Source organism: Vicia villosa, linkage group LG4, assembly GCF_029867415.1.
Source record: "Vicia villosa cultivar HV-30 ecotype Madison, WI linkage group LG4, Vvil1.0, whole genome shotgun sequence".
Lineage (NCBI taxonomy): Eukaryota > Viridiplantae > Streptophyta > Magnoliopsida > Fabales > Fabaceae > Vicia > Vicia villosa.
The window spans coordinates 43,072,792-43,094,890 of record NC_081183.1 but is presented as its reverse complement, the minus strand read 5'-3'; the positions used below and the strand labels follow the sequence as shown (position 1 = coordinate 43,094,890).

At 34.9% G+C, this 22,099-nt stretch overlaps 1 long non-coding RNA gene across 1 annotated transcript; it reads right to left on the bottom strand.

The window, feature by feature from the left end:
* Positions 1–9,367: 9,367 nt before the first annotated feature.
* LOC131594753 (uncharacterized) lies at positions 9,368–19,294 on the bottom strand. The gene is made up of 3 exons (XR_009281484.1): positions 18,866–19,294; positions 18,447–18,529; positions 9,368–9,898 (listed from the first exon to the last, which is right to left on the bottom strand). It is a non-coding gene; the product is annotated as an uncharacterized LOC131594753 (long non-coding RNA).
* Positions 19,295–22,099: the final 2,805 nt, after the last annotated feature.

Below are 22,099 nucleotides of genomic sequence, written 5' to 3'. Positions count from 1 at the left end.
ATTAATTTGTGATCCGGTGCTTTGCAGGTGTCACTTTTGCCAAGTGTCTCAATATCTGAGCCATCTGATTTCATTAACTCTCAATCCAACGCATCAAAACATGCAGCTACACCATGTTCCCTCATTTAATTTCCACATCTGATTACTATCTTTTTATTTTCTATTTTATTTTAATTTCTTTGTTAAATTAATTAAAAATAGTTTTAAAAATCCAAAAAATGCACAAAAAATATTTTTAAGTTTCTAAAATAATGTTTTATTTTCTAATATAAAAATATTTTATTTTTCTTCATAATTTAAATATTTTGTATAATTAATTAGATAATATGCATATATTTATCTTTTAATTATTTTCAACCAATCAAAAAATCATAAAAAAATTGTTCTTTATATTAAATATTGTTTATATATTATAAACTAATTTTGTACATATTTTGAATAATTTTCTCTTCAAGTTTTAATTATTTGTGTAATTATTTGTATAATTATGTATTAATTAACTTAATAAATCTCAAATCAATTTCAAAAATTTCCAAAAAAAATTAGTTTTGTTTTAAAATTAATTAAAAAGCATTTTGAACATATTTTGAACTTAATTTTTAGGTTTTAAATTTATTTTCATCTTTTTTTTCCTTATTTTAATTTAATTAATCATGCATTAATTATAATTAAAATCAATCTTAAAAAATCCAAAAACATTTCTTTATTTTCTTGCAATTTAAATTCCAAGATAAATGTATAGGTTGTCAAATTCATGTAAATAGCGTAGTTTACATTTCCTGCACAATCGATGTAATAGCGTAGATTTACTTTCCGCATTTTACATTTCCGCATTTTAAATTCCCGCACATATAAACTGCGTACATGCCAAAGATAAAATTGAACCGTTAGATCACTAACTTCAAAGATAAAATACCTGAATCAAAACACAATCACATTTGCACCTCTTAAGGTAATCCCTTTCTCATTCTTTTCAAATCAAAGTCAAATTCTATTATTTCAACTGTTTCAAATCGAACTTTTGTTTATATCCGTTGAAAGGATAGATTTTTAAAGGAAATAGGATAAAGACCTTATAACTCAGGGTAGACCTCCTAATTTGCTTGCTCAAATCAAAACAAACAAAATTCTCATACACTGTTGTTTTTCAAAATAAAAAGACAATACTTTGTATATATCCAAACAAGGATCATTACGAAGTTAACGTTCTTTTTTTCAAAAACATCTTTTAAACACTTTGTATACATCCGCACAAGGATCATTACAAATTCCATTTACAAAGGTATTTGAAACCACATACGAGCATTTAAAAGCAATTGAAAACAAGTGAGCTAAGCAAATTAAAGAGCCCATGGATAACCATGGATACAAAGGGTGCTAACACTTTCCCTTTGTATAACCTACCCCCTTACCCAGAATTTCTTAAAGGTCTTTTTTCTGTTTCTTTTATAAACCTTTCCTTAGTTGGATAAAATAAAAGGTCGGTGGCGACTCTCTAATTTTCAAATACGAAAGCAGAAACAAAAAAAAAAGAGTCAGTTCACGTATCTCTACGCGAGAGGTATGGCCAAAAACGGAGGTCCACAGAAAGTAAAAATGAAAAAATTTCTAGTAAAACAAATTTATTTGATATAACAAAATGTGATGAGATATTTGACTTGTTGGTTACTGATGGGCAAATTATAGTACCCCCAGGACTTAAAAATCCTCCTCTTGAACAAAAGAAAAAAAGAGGATTTTGTAAATTTCATAATTTCTTGGGTCATAAGACTTCTCAATGTGTCCTTTTCAGAGATTTGGTGAAGAAGGCTTTGAAAGAAGGAAGGCTACAGTTTCGAGAAAAACCAAAGTCATCAATGCATGTTGATACTGATCCCTTGCAAGTCGAAGAAGCTCACTATAATGAGCTTGCTGATGTGATGATGGTCGAGACTACTAATGGTTTCGGCGAAAAGAAAGACGGTGCTACTAATGGCAAAGTCTTGAACATGGTGTATCCTGAACCAAGAGAGAGCCTTCTGAAATTCCTTGAGAGGTGTCACAACAACAACTCTCAAGTTGGATTATGTCCAAGGTGTGATGCTGTTTTCAATGTTAATGCTGCAAACAGAGTGAGATTCGATCCTCGTCGAGGCAAGAATCGTCAGTTCATGTATACGGGAGAAAACAGTGGTCGAAGGGCTGAAGAATACAGGAAGCTATTCGAAAATCCAAAGACTTTTCGCCCCAAGACGGATGTCCCTGAGGATAAGTGGGTGAAACCCATTAACTTCAGAGGAGGCAAACGTCCAGAATGGCAGATCCAAGGTGTTGGAGCAAATGCTGAAGGTTCTTGGACTGATAGTGGATCTAAGAGGAAAGATTATATATATCCAAACTACAAAGGAAAAAATCCTATGACTCGAACGCAGTGGAGGCATTATCAGAGAAGCAATTAGAATGGGCAGGAAAGCTCGAAGATAATGCAAGCAGGTTTTTCTCATTATCAGCCAAAACCTTTTCAGAGGAAGTTGATTGAAGAACAAGCCAAAGTGGCAAATGAGAGACTAGCTGCAGGAATGATCCTGGGAAATAAGCTCATCAAATAATTAGTCGACGATGATACTCCGACTCTCAATACAGGAAAAGAGGCTGAGTATTCTCCATTGTCGGACGAAGAGGTCGACGACAACTTTGACATAGAATCAGATGAGTTGTTAATTGACTGTGGAATTGTATCTGTACTTCCAGCAGAGTTCGACAGAATATCTGAGGTGTCTGAGAATGAAGATGATTTTCTTCCAGACGAAAATGTGGAAGAAATACCTGTTTGTTATTATGTCATGGGAAAAGGAGTAGTGGAAGAACAAAAGGCTGTGTTTGAGAAGCCAGGTCGAGGAATGATGTATCATTTGAAGCCTTTATTCATAAGGGAAAAGGTATATGGTGTTCCAATAAACAAAGTGTTTGTTGATAGTGGAGCTGCTGTGAACTTAATGCCCTATTCTTCACTTCAGAAAGTGGGTAAGTCTGACAAAGATTTAAGGCCCAATAATATGGTGCTGTCTAATTATGAGGGCAAGACAAGTGGAATACTTGGAGTGATTCAGGTAAAATTGGCTGTAGGTTCGACTGTTAGGTCAACCATCTTTATGGTGATTGCATCTCAGGCTAATTTTAAATTACTCCTGGGTCGAGAATGGATCCATGGCATAGGGGCAGTTCCTTCTACTTTGCTTCAGCGTGTGGCTATTTGGAGGCCAGATGGTATAGTTGAAAATGTTGAGGCTGACCAAAGCTACTATAAAACTGAGAGTGGTCGCAGGCATTTCGACCAGCATCTAGCAAATGTAGCCCCTTGCTACAAAGCAGAAGAGGTGTATTCTTCTGATGAAAGTGTGTCTAAGTATATGAACTTAGACCCAAATTATGGTTTCATTTGGAATAAGGAAGATCCCAATGAACCATTGAATCATGAAAGTCCTCCAGAGCAGAGGACAACAGTCAAAGATGATGACCACTGAGTCAGAATACCTGGCTCGAATAACGGCTTATTTGACCGAAAACAAGAGAAAACGGCTTTGGAAGCCGAATTAGAGAAAAATATGGCTATTGAGGCCATGATGGTAAAAAGTGAAAACAATCAAGAAGTCGATCACCAGGTCAAAAGATTTGATGGGATATATGATGACGAACCTTTAGGCTTCGAGATGGATCCGTTGGGATCAGTAAAAAGAATGCAGGCTCAAGATCCTCTTGAAGAAATTGACTTGGGTGATGGAGTCACTAAAAGACCTACGTATATAAGTACAAAACTTACAAGTGATTTAAAGACCAAGTTGATTCGACTTTTGAAAGAATATAAAGATTGTTTTGCATGGGATTACAATGAAATGCCTGGTTTAAGTCGAAGTGTGGTAGAACATCAATTACCTTTAAACCCAGGAAAGAAACCTATCAAGCAACTTCCTAGAAGATTTGCGTCGGAGGTTATGGAAAAAATCAAAGTAGAAATTGAAAGATTGCTGAAAAGCAAGTTTATTCGAACTGCGAGGTATGTCGAATGGTTAGCTAATATAGTGCCTGTCATAAAGAAAAATGGTAGCCTTCGTATATGCATAGATTTCAGAGATTTAAATAGTGCTACCCCTAAAGATGAATATCCCATGCCTGCTGCTGAGATGTTAGTCGATTCCACAGCAGGATTTGAATATATCAGCTTATTAGATGGATATTCAGGTTATAACCAAATTTTTATAGCTGACGAAGATGTACCTAAGACGGTGTTTCGATGCCCAGGTGCTTTAGGTACTTATGAATGGGTAGTAATGCCTTTTGGTTTAAAAAATGCTGGAGCTACGTACCAACGAGCTATGAATTCTATGTTTCATGATTTTATTGACAAATTTATGCAGGTTTATATTGATGATATTGTAATAAAATCTAATTCTGAGAATGGTCACTTAGACCATCTTCGATAGTCTTTTGAAAGAATGAGGAAATATGGACTCAAAATGAATCCTTTAAAATGTGCTTTTGGTGTACATGCAGTGGATTTCCTGGGTTTCGTGGTTCACAAGAAAGGTATTGAGATAAACCAGAACAAGACGAAAGCAATCTTGGAGCTGAAGGCGCCAGAAACAAAGAAACAACTCCAGTCATTGTTGGGGAAGATTAATTTCTTGAGGAGATTTATCTCGAATTTAAGTGATAAAACGAAGAACTTTTCACCACTTGTGAAGCTCAAGAATCAAGATCAATTCAAATGGGAGCAAGAACATCAACAGGCATTCGACCAAATAAAAGCTTATTTAACTAAGCCTCCTATTTTGTTACCCCCCAATAGGACAAAAAGTATGAAGTTGTACATAGCTGCATCAGGTTCGACAATTGGGAGTATGTTGGCCCCAGAGGATGATAATGGCGTTGAAAGAGCTATATATTATCTAAATCGAACCTTAGTGGATGCTGAAACTAGGTATAATGATATTGAAAAATTATGTTTATGCTTGTACTTCTCATGTAATAAACTGAAGCAATATATAAAGCCTGTTGATGTGTATGTGTCCTCTCATTTTGATGTTATTAAACATATGTTGTCTAAACCAATTTTGCATAGTCGAATTGGTAAATAGGCGTTGGTGCTAACTGAATTCTCCTTAACATATGTTCCTTTAAAAGCTATGAAAGGACAAATCGTGGCCGATTTTATAGTCGAACATGGGTTAGTTGAACTATTAGCAAATCTGGTCGATCAATCTAACTGGAAGTTGTTTTTTGATGGTTCTAGTCATAAAAATGGATCAGGCATTGGAGTCCTGATTATTTCTCCTCAAGGACTTCCAACCAAGTTCCACTATAGAATGAAGGATGTATGTTCTAATAACGAAGTCGAATACGAAGCTTTGATAACTGGTTTGAAAGCCCTAATAGACTTGGGGGCAAAGTGAGTTGAAATTCGAGGTGATTCTGAGTTGGTAATTCGACAAATCAAGAAAGAGTATAAATGCATCAAAGAAAATCTAATAGTGTACTATGCAATAGTGGTACGCTTGTTGGGGAAATTTGAATATGTTGAAATCTGGCATGTACCAAGATCTGATAATTATATTGCCAATGAATTGGCACAAATTGCTTCTGGGTATAGAGTTTCCAAAAGTAAGTTAGAAGATATGGTCGATATCAAAGAGAAGGAAATTCATGTAGTGTTGGAAAAGTTAGGACAATTGTCGACACCAAAACTTGGGGGTGTAGAAGACAAAATTAAAAGTGAAGATTTGTATGCCTTGGAAATTTTTGCCATCGACAATATGACAGTTTCTGATTGGAGAAACCCATTAGTCCAATACCTAAATAATCCAGTCGGAGGAACTGATCGAAAGATCAAATATAGAGCTTTAAACTATGTGATATTGGGAAATGAATTATACAAGAAAGCGGCTGAAGGTGTATTGTTGAAGTGCTTAAGTGAAGCTGAAGCATATCTGGCCGTGTCAGAGGTGCATAGTGGTGTTTGTGGAGCTCATCAGTCAAGCCATAAAATAAAGTGGTTGTTGTTTAGACAAGGTTTATATTGGCCGACAATGTTAAAAGATTGTATTGAATACGCAAGAGGGTGCCAAGAATACAAGAAGTTTTCAGGTATTCAGCATGTTCCAGCTAGTGAGTTGCATGCCATTGTCAAACCTTGGCCTTTTAGAGGATGGGCTTTGGATTTAATAGGAGAAATCAAACTTGCATCTTCTAAACAACAAAAATTCATTTTAGTAGGAATAGATTATTTTACTAAATGGATAGAAGCAATTCCACTGGTTAGTGCTGATCAAGAAGCAGTGATTAGTTTCATACAAAAACATATTATTTACAGATATGGGATTCCAGAGACTATTACCATTTCGTTTGACCTTTGGGCATGACGCTGTGTTGCCTGCAGAAATTCATCTACAGTCAGCTAGAATTCAAAGACAAAGTAATCTTTCGACAGAGGAGTACTGAAGTATGATGTTAGATGAATTAGTAGAGTTAGACGAAGAAAGACTAATAGCGTTGGATAGGTTAATAAGACAAAAGCAAAAAGTGGCGAAAGCTTACAACAAGAAAGTAAAAGAGAAAACATTTGTGGTAGGTGATTATATGTGGAAGGTTATTCTACCCATGGATCAAAGGAATAAATTATTGGGTAAATGGTCCCCAAGTTGGGAAGGACCGTTTAAAATTTTGCAAGTGTTTTCAAACAACGCATACAAAATTGAAGAATTGAATTCAGATGGTCGAATCTTAAGGATAAATGGTAAATATTTGAAAAAATATAAACCTATACTTCAAGAAATTCGCATAATAGAATAAAACCAAAAGATTATATTAAAATGGCTGAAAACTTAGCCAGTCATTACAAAACGTTCATTATAAAGTACGTGGACAGTCAGTTGAAAACAAAAATCACAAAGTAGGAAAATTATTCCTAAAATAGGCTAGCTTGGCCGACTCAAAGTCAATCTTAGAGTCAAGTCGAGACAAGCCTTGTCTAAGTTGTCGAACGCTACATTCCAGTTTGAGAGCATTTTCACCATGACCAAGACCCTTCAAAATCTCTTGATTAACAGTTTCAGGCGAAGGAATCTTTTCAGTTTGAGCCAAAGTGATTTTCTCTTGTTCAAGATCTTGAATTTTCTTGTTGAGAGCATCAATTTTGTTGTTGATTTGTCCTTCCTTGTCAGAAAACATTAAAGTTTTTTCCTGAAACTCTTCAACCTTCTTAGTCGAGGCTGCACTGGCATCCCACTCCCTCTCCATTTCGCGCTTTTTGTTCTTTGCCTGTCGATTAATGTTTTTCTTGGTGATGAGGTCTCTCCAGAGTTGGTCGAAGTACGCCTTAAAATCAAAGAAGAATTGAGCAACAACTGCTGGAAGAGAAGCTTTAATGAGTGAATCCAATAACTTGCGAATTTCTCCACCAAGATGTTCAAAGCTCTCAAGGACAGTAAGAAACTCAGGTTCTTTCAAGTGGGCTCGTAGTTGGCACATAGCCTCGACAAGGGAAGCGTCGATTTCAGCATCAAGATTAGTCGACTGAACAGGAATGTCAAGAGAACTTGGCCTCAGTTTTTGAAGTCGAAGGAGAGCCTCTAAATGATTAGTCTTCTTCAAGTCCAGAATCTCCTCCTGACTAAGAGAACTGTTGGAATTAGTGTCATCAACAGTAAGATGTTGTTTGGACTGAGAAATGGTACTGTGCTCTAGACGAGAGGCATGGTCAGCAGCTTCAACATTTTTAATTACAGGTTGAGCTTGGTCGATGTTGGGACTGTCTTGGGGCTCCGTTCGACTTCGACCTGGGGTATTAGCTGGATCTGTAGTGCTTCAAAAATTGTCAGTCTTTTGGGGACTAAGAAGGCTGGAATCAGAAGCAGCCTCAGGAATCTTTTCAGCAACTTCTACGATTTTCTCTTGAGTACAGTCGACAGTTGATACACTCTATTTTAGAGGAAACATATTAGAATATAATGTGTTGAAAGAAATACATTAAAAGATAGTGCTAAATTACCTCAGGAGGAACTTGAGACGAAGAAGGGAGTATGGTTGGAACTGTTTGGGGCTGGACAACCACTTTAGGAATGTTTTCAACAACCTTCTGTTTCTTCGTTGGAGTCGGAAGCGGAGGTCGTGAGAAAATTTCACTTTCTTGATTTGGTGGAGACGTAGTTTCGTCTAAATCAGCAGGAACTACAAACTAAAGAGAGAATAAACAATTAATGAATGAGTATTGATAAGAGATAAAGGTTAAGGTAATACCTTTCTTACAGCTTTGTTTTTCTTGGTTGTAGTGGTGTTCGACGTACTGGGACGCTTTCGACCTGGTTTAGGAGCAGGAACTTCGACTTGATTGGTAGGATCAGGCCCTAAAAGGTCTAAGAATGAAATTAGAACATTGCAAATTGTAATAAGAAAACGAAGTTAGATGTAAAAATACTTACTTATAGTAAGTTGATCCTCCAGCACGTCGAACGCAGTATTCAGTTTCTTGACAAACGAGTCTCCATCATACAGTTGGTAATATTCAGACCACCACTCACAAAACTCTTTGGTTGTGAAGTAAGAATTTTGGAAAGTAAAGGTGGGGTGTTCCAAGGATTGTTTATTGTGGAATTTTAAGCAGTCGAGATGTTGACGAGCTGTGAACGGTCGACCAAGGTAGCAGATATCATCATCATGAGTGTACAGGCTTTTGGGAAGCATTTGGCTCAAACCAAATTGTCGAGAGACCAGGTTTGGTTGATAACCCATAACACTTACCGGTCAACTCAATGCGATGAGAGAGGAGTGTTAGGGTCAGAAATGCACCCCAAATGGCATTCAATTGTGCTCGAAGGGTTGGAGTGTTTCTAGGGAAAATGGCTTTAAACTAAGTTGGCCCAAAGCATCGATTTGAGAAAGGATCCATGGAAGCTATGAATGTTTTACATTCAGAAAACACCTTCACATATTTGATAAGGTTGGGCCTGTTAGATTCGTCTTGAGGTGTTTGAAAGGCAAGCTTGACACCTTCGACTCTCCGGTCATACATGACTTCCAAAACAGATCGAGACAGTGTAACCAATTTGTGACTCGAAGGTAGCATTCAACCAATGTTGCAGAAGCCAGTAGGGTCCTGACAGAGTTAGTTGTTTTGGGGTTTCATGAAGGCGTTTGATTCTTAAAGATGCTATACCTAGGTTATGGTAAATATAAGCAAGTAGAAGCTTACCTAAAGAAACCTTTCGACCTTCATGAATCTGGATAGCCAGGGGTATATAAGCTTTAGCTATTTGAACCGACCCTGGACAGAACAGGTAATATGAAAGCTAGTAAGTGAGGAAAGCAACATGCTCTTCGTTAGAGACTTCGTCTGTGGACTTGTCATAATGATCCTGCATGTATTTAGTGATAGTAGCGTTGGTGAAGTTGAAGTTTATCTCCGTCGGGAGAGTTGGGTCGAAGATTTCACCCAAGGGCGAAAGCCCTATGATGGTGTAACACCCCAAATTCTACCCAAAAATATCATGCGAGAAATCAGAGTGTTTTAAAAACTATCAACAATGCATTTGGGATATCACATTTACTTCATATTAACAACTCATAAACAGATACATAGCACTTTAATCTCAGATACAAAACAACTTATAACAGCTCTTAGACAAACCAACTTCATTTTAATATGCAGCGGAATCATAACATTCAGCTTTATAAACAAATCATCTTATTTAATCAGAAACAAATTCAAACATCATAGTACTTCTCAATGTCCAATTTGGAACTCAACAACTAAAACATGAACAACATAGAAACAACAATATAGACAACCCCTCGAGTGCTACGTATCAGAGCGACACACCAACTGGATACGATGAACCTACAAACGTCCATAGTTATACTTGAGTACCTGCCCATTTCCCATGGTAGGGGAAACATCAGCAGAAGGGGTGAGATATCAAACATTATAAAGGAAATTATGATAATACATATAGCAAAGATAAAATCATACACAATTCACCACTTCTCAATATAAGCAATTTGCATCACAACAATAATGTTAACTATCAACTATAACAATGTATTCAAGTTTACAAGTATGTCATTCAAGCACATAATAACATATACTTCATAATCGCAACGTAAATTAATACAACTATCAACAATGGCAAAACATGGTTCATATATTCCACATATATACATATATCATTAATACATATATATATATATATATATATATATATATTTGCATTCTCATCATATACGTTTCATTTACATATATCACCAAAATCATGTATCAAACATCACCAAATTTAATTATCACATCTCATGCACACATAACAATCACCTAATCACATAATTACATATATTCAAACATCACATAACTCCAATGTAACTCAATGCAAGGCATGTGACTCTATGCATGTGGTACCCAATATGGATCCAAAGTTCCACCGCTTCCGATTCATATAGAATCTAGCCACGCTTCAGATCCGGACAAGACCAAAGCCACCAAATGTAAACATATAGTTTACCGCTTTCCGATTCACTCTAGAATCCAAGCCACGCTTGTGTTTCAAAGCAATTCCACCTATGTTTCAAGGCACACTATGATATGAATGTATGTACAATCTCACAAATATATGCAATTAAGATCATCTCTACCATCTTAACTTTCCACATATCACAATAATTCAACTCTATGAATTATCCACCAATTGTACATAACATTCACAACACACACACATCATTCACATATGAGAGGCCAATTAATCAATTACGATTCACAAAATCCAATTAACACTAGTAATCATACTATCTCATGTTAATTCTCATTTTTGTCAATTATACATGAACACACATTTTCAACATCAAGCAATTAATCATTAGAATTAATGCTAACCAACTAACCATAAAGAATCAATATCAAAACAACATCATTGGCATGACAATATATATTTCTCAACATACATATTCAAGCCAAAACACAATTACAAACAATTTCTCAAAATACCGTAATTTACCGATAAACCGAATAATTGGTCCAAGTCCAAGTATATTCCAATCACATAGACTTATTGGAATCAATTCAACTAATAATTTAACTATCCAATTAATAATTAAACTATATTAATTTCTATTCAACTATTATATTTCTATTCCATTATTTTCCAATTCTATAACAAAGCCCATTATTTCACTATCAATGGTTTACTCACAACAAACATAACAATCTAATACACATAGATTATCAATTGCACACAACTTATCACATTTATATCATCACATTCCAACAAATCATCAAATACCCAAAATTGCAACATAGAAGAACATGGATATCAAAGTATAGAATTAAACCCACTATAACATACTATCATACAACCCTTTAGCATGAAAGAACCCCACCCTTACCTTGGTAAATATGGACTCTTTCACCATAACTCTAAGCTTTTCTCCAAAAGAAATCCTTTCTAACATCACTAGGAGACACACCTAAAAACCAGTTCGGGAATCGGCTTATCAGACGAACTTAAAATCCTCAAAATCAAAATCGCTCCGGTCAGAACTTACCTCTATGGGTCAGGAACGTTGTATCCAAGTACCGCAACGATCCAACGGTTGGATTGAGAGATACGTCCGTTTTGCTAAGGCGACTCTTTGCTGAAACATAGTTGCGAAAATGAGAGTTCTTCTACCTTTTCTCTTCCACCATTGCTCTCTTCCCTTTTGCCTCTTTTCTCTTCTTCCTATCTTTTCTCCCAAATGAAAATAGTAACCTCTAAAACCCTAACCTTCTCTTACTATATCACTTATGTAAATTGGGCTTAACCCACCAATCTATCACTTAGGCCCATTTAGCTATATCTCTCATACAACTTAATAAACCCAAATAACACTAACACAAACACACATACAATTAAATATTTCAAATAATTATTATATCACATAATAACTAAATAAATAAGCAATTATTAAAAACACCAAATAATATAATTACTAATATAATTAATAAAAATATTAATAAAAATTGGGATGTTACAGATGGCAGCCACGTCGAAGAGAGTGGGAGTCATCATTCCACAAGGAAGACGAAAAGTATTGGTCGAACCTTCCTAGAAGAACAACGAAGCAAGCAGCATAGGGGGACAAACCCTATGACCAGTTCTGGACAATTGTATGGCGTCGAAGATACCCAATTCCTCCCATCTTTGTTGTTTCTTCGCTTGAACTTTGTTAAGCCAAGCCAGATATTCTTTGTTGCCAGGAGCTGGGGTCGAACGAAATACCCTCACTGAAGGATCCATGAACTTCAGGTCGAGAGGGCGTGGTTTATCAAATGCTACAGGCATTGTAGTTTGAAATGAGGGGAAGAAACCAGTGGTTTGTGCTGGATGAGAACGATGATCTGGGAGAGGCCCTGAGAAAGCTACTAATTTATCAGTAATCTGGAAAGGGATTAGCATTTGATTTTGCCAGATAATGGCTTTGGCTTCTGTAAGTTTGGATTGAGGGACGAAATCTAACCCCTTCTCTTCTTCTTCACGAGAGATAATGGCTCCTAAAGGGTTAGAGCCTGTAGCATAGACGGTGGTGTTAGTGGTGGTGTTTGTGTTAGTTGTGGTGTTTGCGGCCATTGTTGAAGTATTGAAGAAAAAGGAAACACGGTTAAAGGTTGAGAGAAGAAGAAAATTCTAAAGGCACTTGTGAAGAACAGAAAAACGAGAATAAAGGAAAGAAAGGAAGAGGAGTCCGTATATATATATGGGTTGTACGTGATGTCAGTAAAATCGTGTGGAAAGGAAGTTGTTGAATCAAAGGTCACGTCAAAAACGCTTTGGAAACTGGTACAAGAAAGTGGGGAGCAGTTATAGCCCACTACCTATGATTTAGGTAATAATTAGTGTCTAGGGATGCGTAAATTAATCATGGCGTTAAAAGATAACAAAAGTCGAAACCTACGAAGAAAATGAAACACCATCTTTCTCTTTTGTAAAATCAGTCGAAAGAAGTCGCTTGGGGGGCAATTTGTTACCCTAGGATTTCGACTTGCTAATAATGGTAAATAATCTCTAAGATATATGAGATTATTAAATAGTCTAAGGCAAAGCAGTCTGATTAAGAGGCTTTCTTAGTCAAGACTACTGTTCGACTACTGTTCGACTACTGTTCGACTAAATGTGCCATCATTGCTAGGGGTGGTTCGACTAAAATTGGTAAATTTGCCATGCATGGTCGACTAAAGTATGCAGAAAACTTAGGCGTTTTGCCAAGTATAGTTTTGAAGTCAGAAGACATCAGAAGTCAAAGGAAGCAGTTTCAGACAGTTTTTCAGTAGTTTCTAAAGGACGCGTGGAAGCTTCACAGACGCAGATGTCGCATGTCGAGGACACGTGTTGGCTAGTAGTCAGTCGACCGTTAGTAGTAGTTATTTTATTTTTACTATTTAAGCAAGTTCCAGATGAACAGTTTAGGGTCCGCATTTTCTACAAAAACACAAGTAAACTCAAATCTCTGTGCAAAAATGAGTGACGAGTGCAACTTTGGAATGTATGTATGCGTACCAATTTAATTTATGCAATCATTTTACATTACGCATTACTTTCAGTGCACATTTACTGCATTTTATCGTTTTCATTTACTTTAAAGTCTTAAACTTCAGTGTGTTCTTTTACTTTAGAGTTATTATTGCATTTAATACAAACCAGATACACGTAATAAACAAATAAAAGCAATTAGTCCTGGAATATTCTAGTTGATTCCGCAAAAGTAACCTTTAAAAAGGAAACTAGCGATTGTTTACCATATTTCTGGGTAAACAACTAGCCACTGAGAAAATACCACTGAGTCTCGGACACCACTCGAAATCATCCAGCAAAGAAAAGAGTCGCTGCCACTATGTTCTGAAGACAGTGCTGAAGGTTGCAAGCGCGACTCTGTCGGCTGTCCCCGTAAAAACAGATGGCTGCCAACAAATACTGCCATTTAACCTGTGAAAAGAGTAAAAAACAGAACACATTTTATTTGTTGAAACATTAAAGAGATCTAGGAAACAAGATTGGAATGTTTGGTCCCCCCACCACAAACTCAACCAAAACAAAATGTGATTTTCTTTCTTGACATGTTTGCATCGAATATTACTCATAAACCCTTCTTCAGTAAATTCTGTCTTGACATCGTTAGCTATAACATCTCTCCACCACATGGAATATTTTGATTTGAGACCCTCCTCGATAAGACCTTGCACCTTCAGTTTCGGCTCTATGTATCTCACTTCCAAGAATTTACTCCAAATAGCATTGTCCTCCGTTAGAATTCGCCTTTTCCACTTGAGAAGAAGCGCCTTGTTAATTTCATCGACATCTCTAATTCCCAAACCACCCTTCTCTTTTGGTTTGCAAACCGTGACCCAATCAACCCAATGGATACAACGCCTATTCGTGTTACCCCCATAAGAAGTTACTAAGGATACTTCTTATTTCTTTAATGACCAAACCCGAGACTTTATAAAAAAAGAGCAAAAACGAGAGAATTGCATTAAGAACCGCGTTGATGAGCGTCACTCTACCACCTATGGAAATGAATTTCCCCTTCCACGAAGAAAGTCTACTCTTGATGTTGTTAATGACTTTCAACCAAACTTTCCTCCTTCTATGATTTCCACCCACAATGATACCTAGAAAAGAGAATAGGACTAAGCCTCTTTTACAACTAAGGAAATAAGTGGCCGACTTCAAAATCCGCTCTACGATGTTAACACTAAAGACATTGCTTTTCGTAAAATTGATTCTCAAACCCAAAAATAACTCGAACCCTCTTAGCATCACTTTCAAACTCCAAAGATTATCGCTTGATGGTTCTCCAAGAATGACGGTGTCATCCGCGAATTGTAAAATATCCACTACCTCCTCCTCACCATACTTGAAAGGTTTAAAATCCCCCAAATCCACTGATTTCCTCACTAAAGCGGTTAAACCTTACATAGATAAAACAAAGAGGAACGGGGATAAGGGACCCCCTTGCCTCAACCCCTTGTGAACCATAAAATCTTTCGTCGGACTACCGTTCACTAAGATTGACATATGACTCTTGAAAGCACACTCTTTCAACCACATGTTCCATTTATCCCCAAATCCCATATTCTTCAAGACAAATCTAAGGTATTCCCTAGAAACAGAGTCGTTTGCCTTTTCAAAGTCTACTTTAAGCAAAAAACAACTCTTCTTGAATCTTTTGGACCAATCGAGAATTTCATTCACCAACACAAACATTGTTGGATACAACCGAAGCAAATGATTTCATCTTCATTGGATTTGCAATATTTTTGTTGTTGTTGTTGGTCGAATTGCACATGTTATCATTGCTAACATTTGCAATAAGATGCGTTTCAGGAAATAGCATAGAAACATCCATTGTGATGGGAGGAAGAGAATAGAGTAGAGAAGAGGGGGGAAGAAGAAGGTCGACAACCGCAAAGAAACTAGTCGTTATCGTTGAAGTGAAAATTAATTAAGTGAATTGAATATTTAAAAACACTAATGTGTAGCAAAATATATGTTGGATACAACCGAAGCAAATGATTTCATCTTCATTGTATTAGCAATATTTTTGTTGTTGTTGTTGGTCGAATTGCACATGTTATCGTTGCTAACATTTGAAATAAGATGCGTTTCAGGAAATAGCATAGAAACATCCATTGTGATGGGAGGAAGAGAATAGAGTAGAGAAGAGGGGGGAAGAAGAAGGTCGACAACCGCAAAGAAACTAGTCGTTATCGTTGAAGTGAAAATTAATTAAGTGAATTGAATATTTAAAAACACTAATGTGTAGCAAAATATATGTTTTTAACTATTCAATTCAGTTAATTAATTTTCACTTCAACGATACAACTCTAAATATATGTTTTTATTCTCAATAAATTTTGAATAGTAAAGCTAATGATTTTTTTTCACATGTTTATGCACGTCACTAAAATATGTCGTTGAAAACCATTTTTCTTGTAGTATGATTCCATCATATGTAATAAAATTTCTAAATAAGTTTATATGTGCATATAACTTTAAAATTAAAATTCAAAAATTAGAGAGCATAGTTTATAAAATCATTTATAAAAGCTTTTAAGATTTAACTAATGGTATTTATTCTAATTATTATTATAATGTTTAATAGTTATTTTACTTCCATTGAATATTTTTGTATTGTATTAGTGTTTGAATAGAAATACCATTCTATTCAACATTGGAGACTTTGGCTTTTAAGATTGATTCAATGAATAGAAATGACTCAAAGAATCTTTGTAATCAATTCGGGTCCAACAGAAAAGTGCAATTGAATTATATTCTCAGTCTCAGTCTCACAAAGCCAAATTCCTACTAATATTAGACATACATCCTTTAAACATTTCGAAGTCACTTTTCCCATTTTTAGATATTTTAATCACATGCATGCACACTATATTAGAATATTAGTAAGCTAGTACTATTACCTTTTAATCATTCTAAGCTTGCTCATTAGATATACATTTATAAAAATTAATAAAAGCCAATATACATATACATATTAATTTGAATACATTAAATATATTTCTAGTATAGTTAATAATTAGATTTAAATACTTATATTAATATACAATTAGATGTATGAAAATTAAACTATGAATGTTATATATTGAGAGAAATAAAAATTAGATTAATTAAAAAAACAACCTATACAAGGCGATCGTGAAGATCTAGCTCAAAACGAATTTTGATTCAATAATGACATTTAAATTTAATTATAAATTTTTTAAGTTATGTATTCAATGAAAAAAATATGAAGTTATGAAACATTAGATACCTAATTGTCAAAGTGCAGGTTTTTTATTTGTTGAAATTAGAGTTGGCTATTATAATTTTATAAGTATAATATTTTATAAGTATATATAATGTTCCATAAATAAATATAATATTTATAAAGAAAATGAACCTTTAAAAATTTATATATAATAGCAGATAAAAAATAAATGTTCAATTAATTATCACACTGCCAATAATAAAATAGTGAGTTTTCTTAGAGAATATTAAGCTTTTTCTTCTTTTCTAGTACTCCATCGTGTTGCCAGCTGTTGTACATACTTGTAGCAGCTACTAGTTAGGGTAGGACACAAACTCATTCCTAGGCACATGCAATCACTCACAACCACAATTTTTTTATCCACCATATGCATCTTCAAAGAATCAATGGTACTAGTACAATTTATTTTTGAATTTTTTATAGGAACCATGAAGAGTGAAGACAATCATTTTAAAATAATTCATAATTTTTACTTTAATATAACAATTTTTTTTAGGTCCCACAATTTTACTTTATATATTAATATTTTATTTATAATAAATTTTATTTTATTTAAAATAATAATTTAAATTATTTAAATTAAAAATTTAAGAGAAAATAAATGTGCGAGAAAAAATTGTGTTTCAAATAAATTTATTAATTTTGTAAGTATTAATTTTATTATTATCATATTACAAAACTACATTGTAGTGCAATGCAACGACTGCTCAACTCCAAAGGAGAAAAAATTGAAATGAATGTTTGCCACTTTGGAGAACGGGAGAAAAATCTACAGTTGGAGTTATTCTTATTATTAGACTATATATAATGGTTTTATTATTCAGTACTTTTCTTTTTCATTTTCTATATTACACATTATCTTTTTTTTCTATCTAATAATTTAACACACATTCAATTTATACTCACTACAATGATTTTGTTTAATAAAATTTAACATCCTATTCCACCACCATTCACAACACACTAAAAAATTTAAACATTCAAAACAACCAATAAAACATCTCACTTTAAACACCCTATTCAACACTCTCATTATAAAGATTCAACTATTGAATTTGTTTTTCAAACACTTCTGATGAGACAACTACCATTAAGTCTATAACTTTACCATTCTGAATCTAACGAGTTCTTTTCTCTCTCCACAAATCTCATCTGCATTGGTCCATCAAAAAATATTCAATCTCTTTAAATTTGTATTTTTTGTGATTGTGACAAAAGATGACAATCAACTTGCACTTTTATTCTCCAACTATACATCGTTTTGACACGTAGCACCATAAGCAACAAAAAAGGTTACAACTGCCTAACAATGCATCAGCAGCAATAAAGGTTACAGTTGCCTGCATTTCGCTTTTATTCTAATATATTTCTTTTTGTTGGTTTCAAGTGTTAGGTCTCCTTAGCTTAACTATTCCTTTCTTCATTGTTTGATTTTTCTAGACAACTCACTAGTGTTAGTAGATGACAAAACTTTTGAACTATTTTTGATTAAAAAATATAAATGAAAATCAGCAAACTACACTGCTCCTAAATTTTATTAAAAACGGTTTATTGAGGTTGTCAGATGTTATGAATCTAATCCATAAATAACAGAAAAGTTCAAAAGATTACAAATTTATAACTTTCACCTTTAATCTAGCTCAAATGCTTTGATTGTTGGTTTGAAAGCCTCATGCTCTGATCAAATGCTCTTGCTCCAAAATAATAGCACCTAAGTATTGCAAAATTCAATAACAGTTTTAAAAATTAACAGAAAATTAAAGTCTGAATTTGTAACTTTATCATTTATACAACTTTTAATATTATTAATATTCATCAAACGTTAACCAAACTTCTTGCCACTGTAGATCTAAGTTTCAGTCACCGCTCTAATAATATAGATATAAATGCATCTGATATTGTTTTCTTCTTCTCACTTTGTTTTTATTTTAGAGCTTAAAGTTGATGGATTTACTGAAAAAATTGTTTATAAAATCCATAGAAACCATCGACAAAACCGAAATCTGAAGAAAATGGCAAAAATAAAATAAATAAAAATAGAGTTTACCTCCGTGAAGACCTTGCATTTGGAGAAGGTTGAGTTGGTGCAGGAGCTTGAAACTAGAAAACTATTTGTTTATAAAGAAGTTGGTTTTAAAGTGAAAGTGAAAAATGTGTATGAAGTTGGTTTTATATAAGGGAGAGGAGAGATAGATTTGAGAGAGCGAGTGAGAAGGAAGTTGTTGAAATTTATCACATGTTTAAAAGAGACGAGTGTTTTGTATGAATGATTTTCGTTTTTCTCATTTTAATAAAAACACATGATCCTTTTTCATTCTTGACATTTAATAATAGTACTTATATATATAAGAAATAACTATGTAAGAAAGAAGTATAAAAGAATCCAAGGTTGGTGTACCTCATTTTTTTGCACATGCTTTGAAATTTTTTGAGAGGCATTATGTTACCTTACTCTCTCACTCATCTCGCTTTTTATGTGCTCTCTTCGTTTTCTAACAAACTAAGAGTATTTCACAATCCATTTGTTAAATACTGTGTGGAATCTGAAAAAGTTTCTTATTTTTTATTTTGATTAATGATATTTTCACATGTTTGTCTCTTAGGTGGTCCACTTGCTCATGTTAGTGAAATATTTAGACACAAAATATGCTTGCACACTTCCTTTGTCCCACTTTAGTGCAAATAATAAAGCTGCGAGAGAGTGAAATTAAAGTTTGATTAAGTGTGAAAAAATGCATTGCAGATACATTATTGGTTTTACGTGACTACATTTATTTAGAATGGGACATTTATTTATGCTGTTCTTTTTTAAATACATTATTATTTAAAAATAAGTTGCAGAAATTAAAAAATTATTTGTCAATAATATATGTAATTTTATACGTAAAAAATAAATAATAAAATTTATTATTATTATCTATTACAATTTTAGATGATATAAAATAAATTTTAAAATGTGTTGATAAAAAAATAATTAGATATTAAAATTTGTTAGAAAGAGAAAGAGAGTAGAGAGAGAAGCACTTCATGGTGCTGTAACTGATTCTGATTCTATTAGAAATCTGTTATATTGATTTTCATTACAAGATACAGAGAAGCACCTGTTACTTATATCTGAGTAACAGGTGACCTGCAATAGCAGGTAATAGGGAAATACAAAGGACATGTGGCAGTCCTACAATACAACACAATACTCTACTCTAATACACCCCCCCCCCCCCCCCCAAACTCATGGGGAGGCTGCTACCCTGAGTTTGTGCCTGAGAGCCAGAAAAGCTGTAGAAGCTAAGGGCTTGGTAAGAACATCTGCCCACTGATCAGTACCAGGAATATGTATGACCTGCAGCTGCTTGGCAAGAACCTTTTCCCTTACAAAGAAAAGGTCAATTTCCATGTGCTTGGTCTTGGTGTGCATAACAAGATTATGAGCTAGCATAATTGCAGATTGATTATCACACAGAATCTGAGGAGTCTTGCAAGTGATGAATAACTCTTGAAGAAGAGTTTGAATCCACAAAACATCTGCTGCAGCATGTGCCATACTCCTGAACTCAGATTCAATGCTTGACCTAGCCACCACATGCTGCTTTTTGGACCACTTGGAGACCAAGTTTGGCCCAAAATAGATAGCTGCACCAGATGTACTTCTCCTAACATCACTTATCCGGTTTCGAAGTTGGCAGAAATTTATGTCCGTGTGATTGTGAAGTTGCATGGTGTTCCCTTGTGTATTGTTTCGGATAGAGATCCGAGGTTCACTTCAGATTTCTGGAAGAGTTTGCAAGAGGCGTTGGGTTCTAAGTTGAGGATGAGTTCGGCGTATCATCCTCAGACAGATGGTCAAACGGAGAGAACGATTCAATCTTTGGAGGATTTGTTGAGATCTTGTGTTCTTGAGCAAGGAGGTACGTGGGATACTTATCTTCCATTGATCGAGTTCACATACAACGATAGTTACCATTCAAGTATCGGTATGGCACCGTTTGAAGCGTTGTATGCTCGGAGGTGTAGGACTCCGTTGTGTTGGCATGAATCTGGTGAGAGTGTAGTACTTGGACCTGAGATTGTGCGAGAGACTGGTGTGGGAAGAGCCTTGAAGTCGAAGAAGCTAACTCCTCGTTTTATCGGACCATATCAGATTTTCGAGAGAGTTGGTAATGTGGCGTATAGAGTGGCCTTACTGCCTAATCTTTCGAATTTGCATGACGTGTTTCATGTGTCGCAACTTTGAAAGTATGTTTCGGATCCTTCGTATATGATTCATATGGATGATGTGCAAGTGCGGGATAATCTCACGGTGGAGACTATGCCTATAAGGGTTGAGGATCGCGAGACGAAGACGCTTAGAGGCAAAGAGATTGCTTTGGTGAAATTGGTTTGGTAAGGAACTACCGGTGAAAGTATGACGTGGGAATTGGAGAGCAAGATGCACGAGTCGTATCCTGAGTTATTCGATTGAGGTAATTTTCGAGGGCGAAAATATTCTAAGTGGGGGAGAGTTGTAACAACCGTTTTTCTTTAATTATTTATTTATGTGAATTAATTGTGAATTATGTGTTAATTATATGCTTAATTGATTTTATGTTGTTTTATTTGGAATTATTAGTGAATAATATAAGATAGTAAGTGTTGTGATTATTGGGCCTAAGTCGGTATTAGTAAGTGAGAGGTGTTAATTAGAGCCCATTAGTAATTTAAGATAGTAAGGGTTTAACAAAACAAGGGTTTTAGGGGTTTTAGACTTAGAATCTCATTTTGACAAAGTTGTGAAAGAAGAGAAGAGTAGAGTGAAGAGAAAGAGGGGAATCTCATATTGAAGATAGAGTTGTCTTCAATCCAAACCTAAGGTAAGGGTGGGATTCTTTCATGCTAAAGGGATGTATGATGATGTTTTGGATGGGGTTTTGATTATATGTTGTTATCCATGAATGTGTAGAAATTGAATAGAGATTGTTAGAGTTTATAATTGACTTCTATGGAATTGTGAATCTAAGCATGATTGAAGATGTATTGATGTTAGAAGACCCATAATAGGTGTTATAATTGTGTCTATAACATGTATTTTATTGATATTCATGATGCTTGGTGTTTTCCAACTTGATTGGGTTGACTTTGGGGGTTTTTGGATGGGTTTCGTATGCTGTTTTCTGTGTTTGGGGTTTCCTAAAATCGCCAGTTCGCGCCGCGACCCCTTGTTGGCGCCGCGAACCTCTTGGCAGAAACTTGGGAAAACTGGATCTGCTCAGTTCGCGCCGTGACCCCTTGTTGGCGCCGTGAACTG